Source organism: Trichechus manatus, unplaced genomic scaffold, assembly GCF_000243295.1.
Source record: "Trichechus manatus latirostris isolate Lorelei unplaced genomic scaffold, TriManLat1.0 scaffold00151, whole genome shotgun sequence".
Taxonomy (NCBI): Eukaryota; Metazoa; Chordata; class Mammalia; order Sirenia; family Trichechidae; genus Trichechus; species Trichechus manatus.
In genome coordinates this window covers 4,410,829-4,418,537 of record NW_004444087.1, presented here as the reverse complement: position 1 = coordinate 4,418,537, position 7,709 = coordinate 4,410,829, and positions in this window count along the sequence as shown.

Sequence of the window (7,709 nt, the reverse complement as noted above, 5' to 3'; positions counted from 1 at the left end):
GTGATCCTGGTGGCACGGTGGTTAAGCGCTCAGCTGCTAACCAAGAGGTCTGCGATTCAAACCCACCAGCCGCTCCTCAGAAGAAAGATGTGGCAGTCAGCTTCCATAAAGATTACAGCCTTGGAAACCCTATGGGGCAGTTCTACTCTGTCCTATAAGGTCACTATGAGTCGGATTCAACTTGACAGCGACAGGTTTTTTAGGAGAAAATATCTGCAAATCATGTATCTGATAAAGGACTTGTAACCAGAGTATGCAAAGAACTCTTTAAAACTCAGTAATAGGAAAAGAAACAATCCGATAAAACATAGACAAATGATTTGAACAGACACCTTGCCAAGAAGCTATACGAACAGCCAATAAACCCAGGAAAGATGCTCAACATCATTAGTCATCAGGGAAAAGAGGGGGTACCGACTGTAAAGGGGCACGAGGGGGCTGTCTTGGATGAGGACTTTGGGGTGCAACGTTCTACACCTTAACTGAGATCACGGTCATTTCTTCCAACCGTACACTACAAATGGGTGCATTTTATGGGATGTAAATTACACTTGGTGAAGAATATTGAATATACCCTGAACTGCCAGAAGAACGAACAAATCTGTCTTGAAAGAAGTACAACCAGAATATTCCTTAGAAGCAAGGATGGCGAGACTTCGGCTCACATACTTTGGACGTGTTATCAGGAGGGACCAGTCCCTGGAGAAGGACATCGTGCTTAGTAAAGTAGAAGGTCAGAGAAAAAGAAGACCCTCAATGAGATGGATTGGCACAGTGGCTACAACAATGGGCTCAAGCACAGTAAAGATTGTGAGGATGGCGCAGGACAGGGCAGTGCTTCATTCTGTTGTACACAGGGTCACTGAGAGTTGGAACCGACTTGAAGGCACCTAAGAACAACAAGTTACGCCTTCATAAAGGTGATTTTAAAGAAGACACACATGTGTCTACTATCCCACCTGATTCCAACAGAAGCACTACACCCACAGGGGCAGGGAAGAGTCCAGATCAGTGCAGTGGAGGCCGGAGCCTTGGGCCAGAGCCCCAGACCGATCGCTGGGGCTGGGTGGGGAAGAAGCAGAAAGGCGTTTAAAAGGGGAGGTGTTTTCTGACCAAAAGCCCAACCCCTACAATGCACCCTCCCCTTGTTCAAACATGGACTCAGCTCCCTTGGTGCCAGGCACCAGGACACAATAATGAACAAACAGGCCCTGCTGAGGAGCCCCAGCCAGGGCAGGAGGCTGGCCTCACCCCCAATCACACAAAAGAGCTTTTCATCACACCAAAGTCAAGGCCACCAGGAGATGTGGGTGGGCTAGGGGTGCCTGCAGTGACCCAGCAGGCAGCAGGGAGGCTGCCCCGAAGGAAGGCATGGGAGAGAGTGTTGGCCAGGCACAGGGCTGGCAAGTGCAAAGGCCCTGTGGTTGGGGAGCAAGGCACGCTGGAGCAGTTGGAGGAGGCTGCAAACTCCCTAAAGGCAGAAGGAGAAGGACCATCCCCCTGCTCTCAAGCCTCACCATCCCTGGAGGCCCTGTACAGAGACGACACAGCCTGGAACGCCACCATTAGGCCTGAGCCCTTGGGTCTTGGAGGTTTTTCAGTCGAGAGTACCGGTTGTAAGAAAGGATTCAGGCCTGGAAGCGGAGAGCCTTCTGATGTGCGGCTCTGAGCTACCTTTTAAGAATCCCTCCATAACCTCCCATGGAAGCCACAAAACAGATGGTGAGGGACCAGAGCTGGGGGTGCAGGAGGGGTGTCGGCTCACCTGGTCACAGCAGGGGACAGCACTTTGCAGGAATCATGCTGGTGCATGGACTGTCTGCTTCTGGAGCCTACATTTCTGCTCCTGTGTTCCTCCTCTCCACCCCACTACGCCCTGTCAGTGGTTCACTTGATCCCCCCTCACTGCCCACCTCCAGCCCCGTTCCAGGCCACCTGGGCACCTGGTGGCAATGCTGACAGGTGCAGCCAAGGACCTCAGGGTCTGCTCAGGTGTGTGTCGGGGGAGTGAGGGGATGGAGCCCCTACTTCCACCGAGGAGGAAGGCTGGCACGGCCGAGGGCATCATGGAAACATCGCCAAGGGAGCAGGGACAGGGCCCGACGCTTCTACTGTCCAGGTGGCTGAGGCTGGCCAGGCTCTCTCCTCGGGCTGCAGGGGCTTTGAAGGCCAGGTCTGCCCACAGCCCACCCACCCCCATCTGTCAGAAAGAAGAGGGGGGCCCAGGGCGGGCACCTTATGTATACAGAGGGCATGCCATACCAGGGCTGCCTGTAGGGTGCAACAGGTTGGGTGAGCTGGCCCCTGCCTGTAGGTGTGGCTAACTATCCCAGCACTGGGGCCTCCCTGAGACCCAGGAAGGGCCTCCTCAAGCCCGAGGCTGCCTCGGGACTTAAGGCCACAACCCCTCCCCATGGGGCGAGGGGCCACAGGAGCACACAGACTTCCCCTTCAGACATGCCCTCTCCTCTCTGGACACCCAGACACCCAAGACCCTGGTCCAAAGGGCCTGGAGCAGCCTCCCAGGGGGACCCCAAAGCCAGTCTGAGCCCCAGAGACAGGGCTGCTGTGGTGTGGGTGGTAGGAGGTAGGGTGGGAGGAAGTGGGGAGAGAAGGGACCCTTGATCCAGTCCCCACGGTGAGGGGCTGCCAGCACTGTGGGGAGGTGGGGAGGGGGGGACAGCACCTGACCACTCAAGGGCAGGCCTCGCCCAAGACCAGAGCTTCCCACACCCCTGCCCTTTTTCTGCCCCCAGGTGACTCAGCCCCACCATTCCTGGGAGAGGCCCCTTGGCAGGTGAACCACAGCCTGGGGCTGAGCCAGGTTAGAGGCGTGTCCCCAACAGCAAGGGACAGGGGTGGGGGAGGGCACCATGGATCCTGCCTGAGGAGGTCATCTGCTGCCAGCAGAAACCTTTGCCCCCACCTGCTGACGCAGCAGGGACGACAAGGCTGAGATCCTGGAGGTGACGGCGGAGCCAAGACAGGCTCCCTGGGGAGAGGACCGGCCTCCTGGCTCTGATAGATCACCCCACAGCTCCTGTGCCCAGCACACTTCGCAGTAAGGCCATCACATGAGGTGGGGCACAAGTGTAACCATGCAGGGCACACGGAACCCCAAAAATCCAGGCCCTCTTGCCCTGCTGTGGTCTCCTCTCTTCGTAGCATCAATGCCTTCCAACACACTATGCTGTTGTTTGTGTTCCTGACTTACAGCGACCCCACGCACAACGGAATGAAACACTGCCCAGTCCTGCGCAATCCCATGATCAGTTCTGGATAGGACCGTTGTGATCCATAGCATTTTCTGGGCTGCAGTCAGACATAAACCTCCTTAGTGAGCTCAGTCCCTCCAGCTTTACCCCCTTCTCTGCTCCCTTTCATGGCAAGACTTCTCAAGAGATGTGTCCAGGAGCTGGCTTTACTTCCAGCTATTCCTCTTCAGCCTGTCTGGGCTGGCAGTCATCACCTCTGTTCCACCAGTGACACCTCTGCTGCCAGAGTCGATGGTCAGTCTGCTCTCCTCTCTTACCTACCTCTCGGCACGCGGGCATCCACCCCCTCTTCCCTAAAATACTTACTTCGTTTGGTGTCCAAGACTACTCTCTCCTGGGTCTCCTCCGACCTCACCAGCTGCTCCTTCTGTTTCCTTTGCTGGTTCGGTTTCTCACGGTAGAGAATGGCTCAGGCTCAGTGCCCACCCCTCCCTTCCACCCACCTGTCTCTGTTCCATTCTGTACCTCTGCAGCCTGAGAGCTTTCTCAAAACCATAAACCAGGCCATTCTCCTCCAAATCCTCCAAAGACTCATTATTAAACCTAGAAGACTCCCCATGATGTGATTCCCACACTCCTCTCCTGTCATTCTGGAACCTTCCACTGCATCTAACTCACCTTCTTCCTGTTCCTCACACTGGCTAGGCTCAGAACCAGGGCCTTTGGACTAGCTAGCTGTTCCAACAGCCGGAAATGGTCTTCCTCCAGGTCTCAGCTCAAATATCACCTTCTCTGACCAACATCACAGCCATCAACACCCATCATCCTAGCACTGCTTATTTACACCACACACATCAACTTCGGTCATTATCTTCACTCTGTCTGCAGTCACCTGTTTGTCATCTGTCTCCCTTCACCAGATGCAAACTCCATGAGCAAAGACCTTGTCTGGCCAGTCCTCCCCTGAACCCTGGTGACTACACACGATAAGGAATGCAGTACACGTGCACGAGATGGGAAGAGGCATATCCTTGGCCAGGACCTGCACCAGAGTTCACAGACCTCTGCCTCCCACTGGGCACCTCTGTAAATACCTTCTGGCACATGACCCATGTTCCACCTCTGCAGACTGACAGGGATACCCACAGGTCAGGGTCAGGAGGCCAGGCCTGCCTCCAGCCCTGAACTCTGCTTTTCAGCTCATTGCTGTCCGTATCTGGGCCTCTAAACTGTCTCTGACAGCCTGGACTAATTGTGTCTGCCCCAGCCACCTCCCTGGGCCTGGTCAAGGTGGGGCAGGGGTAGGGGGATGAGGAAGCCCTATAGCCTCTGCAGTACCAGCCACATCAGACCCTCCCCTGCCCACTTCTTTGACCTCCATGCTAGTTTTCATTTCATTTGAAATAGGGAGAATGCAGCCACCTCCCAGACTGAGGAAATAAATGGACAAATGGTACTTGGTGCAGAGCAAGGGCTGAGTCTACCCCTAGCAGCAGCCTCTGGAGGGCTGGCGTGGCAACTGGGGCAATGGTACCCCCACCCAAGATGAGTCCAGAGTCTAGGCCCAAGTCACAGCGCCCTCTGTGCAGGGAGAAGCCAGCCTGCACCCTGGCTGGCCAGCTGCCTCAGGAGTCCACTCAGCTGAGTGAGGTTGTCATGGATTGAATTATGTCCCTCCAAAAATGTGTGTATCAATTTGGCTGGGCCATGATTCACAGTATTGTGTGGTTGTCGTCCATTTTGTGATTGTAATTTTATGTTAAAGAGGATTAGGGTGGGATTGTAACACCCTTACTAAGGTCACATCCCTGATCCAATGTAAAGGGAGTTTCCTTGGGGTGTGGCCTCCACCACCTTTTATCTTACATGAGATAAAAGGAAAGGGAAGCAAGCAGAGAGTGGGGGACCTCATACCACCAAGAAAGCAGTGCCAGGAGCAGAGCACATCCTTTGGACCCGGGGTCCCTGCATGGAGAAGCTCCTAGTTGGAGGGAAGATTGATGACAAGGACCTTCCTCCAGAGACAACAGAGAAAGCCTTCCCTTGGAGCTGACACCCTGAATTTGGACTTCTAGCCCTACTAGGCTGTGAGAAAATAAATTTCTCCTTGTTAAAGCCATCCACTTGTGGTATTTCTGTTATAGCAGCACTAGATGACTAAGATAGAGGTCTCCCCCTCAGAACAGCAGACATTGGTGCCCACCTGCCGTGAAGCCTCCTTTAGGATGGAAGGGGGTGGTCAGAGCTGAGGGATACCAAAGGCGGGGTAGAGGGAAAGGTCTCCAGTCCTCCCAGCCCTGGTCTCTGACTAGGCACCACCACCCTCCACACCTGATCAACGTATGGGCAGGTACGGCAGGTCCTGCTGGCCTGGGCATAGCAGGGGCAGGATGCTCAGATGCGCCCCACTGCCTGCACTGGGAGATGGAGTCACAGTAGACCTGCCATGGGCACAGCATGCGGGTCCCAATGGGGGAGGTGGTGGCAGACCCTCCCTTCCCCTCCCATCCCTGTTCCTCGGCCTGGCTCACCCGGCTACCAGCCGTGCTCCTTGGCAAAGATCTGCCTCAGTTCTATTAGGGGGAGAACTACCAGGCCACAACCTAGGGTAACAGGAGAGGGAAGGCAGCTCAGAGAAGAACAGGTGGGTGGGTGGCACCAGATGGGGCATCTGCTTTGAGGCACTGTGTCCCCCGAGACAGCTCAATTTTTCAAGGCCTCTGTTTCCCTGGCTGTAAAATGGGAGCAATCCCCCAGAGCTTGCCTGTTCTGCAGGGCTGCTGGGAAGATGAAGCAAGATGCTAATGTCATGGTCCAATTTCGAAAAACCCAAGGCCTGGCCCACGGCCAGAGAGTCCTGGGCATCAGGAAAGCCACAGTGCCCTGGGTATGGCTGCTCTGGGCAGCAGCCCCTCAGTGGAGGGCTGGCATAGCGCTGAATCAAGCGACTGCCAACATCCCGAGGAAGTCCCCTTCCTCCTTCCTCCTACCAGGGCAAGGGTGGAGGCCCGAGGGTGGCTCTGCACCCAGAGAAGTAGAGATGCCACCCAGCAGGAGACCCAGGCAAAGAGAAGCCGCCCCGGAAGAGGACAGGGCCACCGCCCTCCCCAGCCCCACCGCCAACAGCCCCTTCTTGCAGGACATCTCCTGGGTATGGCCAGCATCCTGACCAAGTGGAAATACAGGTCTGGGAGCGGGAGTTGGGGAGCCCAAGGTGGGGGTCCAGAGGGACTCCCACCCCACTGCACCTGGGTGGGCCCTCCCTGCCTTGCCTGGGGGCCCAGGGAGGGGCTGCCACACCCCACCCGCTGCCCTTCTGGGCACTTTAGCTGCTGGTGTGGCCTCTCCTGGCTGCACAGCCCAGCAGACTCCCAGGACCCCGGTCTGAGGTCTGAGGCCCCACCTAGCCCAGTGGGTGCTTGAGGGTGGGGAGGAGGGAAGGCTGGGGCCTGGGGCCTATCTTCAGGGTCTTCGTGTCTCAAGCCTGTGTCTCAGGGGGCAAAGGCTGGGTCCACCTGCCCTCCCCAGAGGATCTTGGCCACCCCATGGTGTGTTGGGTTTCCTAGGAGGGGCTCAGGATAGGAGCCCCCGACCGCTGGTGTCCTGGGGACAAGGTGCTCCACGTGTGGTGGCATGAGGAAGGGGGCTCTGTGTCTGCCCCCCAAGCCAAGGCCTTCAGAGCTGCCAGCTCAGGAGCAAGGCGGGTGCCAGTCCCAGGGCCCAGCCTTCCCTCTGACTCCCCACCAAAAGGCAGGCAGCCTGGGGGAGAGGGGAGCACCCTGGCCGGACCAGGGGAAGCGAACGGGCAGAGTCCAGAAGATGCCCAGCTGGGAGAACAAGGTCGTGGACTGACTGTTGCTGGCAGCTGCACCTGTACTGGCCACCTGCCCTTGAGCAGCTCTACTCAGAGAACCCAGGGAAGTGGGAAGCAGGAGCCCTTTTCCTCGGGGTCCACGCCCAAACGGCAGGGGCTTCCACCCGCTGCTCCTGGTGCACTGCAAGAGGGTGGCTCCTGGCAGGGCCGCATGACGTCACCTCCAGGTGACCGAGAAGCCAGGTGGAGCCCCCACCCCCACGGCAGCAACCCTCCGCGTCTTGCTCCTTCTCTCCCTGTAGCCAGGCTCCGCGATTTCCTCTTTCTGTGCGGAGCCCGAGCTTTCGCAACACTGCAGCCGCCCGCGGGGACAGCGGGACATGGGGCCGGGGGAGGGGCGGGAGGAGACACGGGCTCGGTGCCACCGGGAAGCGCCTGCCACCAGGCTGGGTTCGGACCTGTCCCGGCAGGTGCACGTCCGAGCAAGGGCCGAAGAGGGTGGCCCCGCGACCACACAGGCCTGCACCCACCGAGGGCGGCACCCACCCGCGCCCGCATCCATCTGGGCGGCAGCCACCCACCCGGCCCGCGCCCACACGGCATCCCGAGCCCTCGCCCACACGCACGAACCCGGGGTCCGCGCCCACCCGAGGCCCGCGCCCATCCAGGACCCGCGCCCA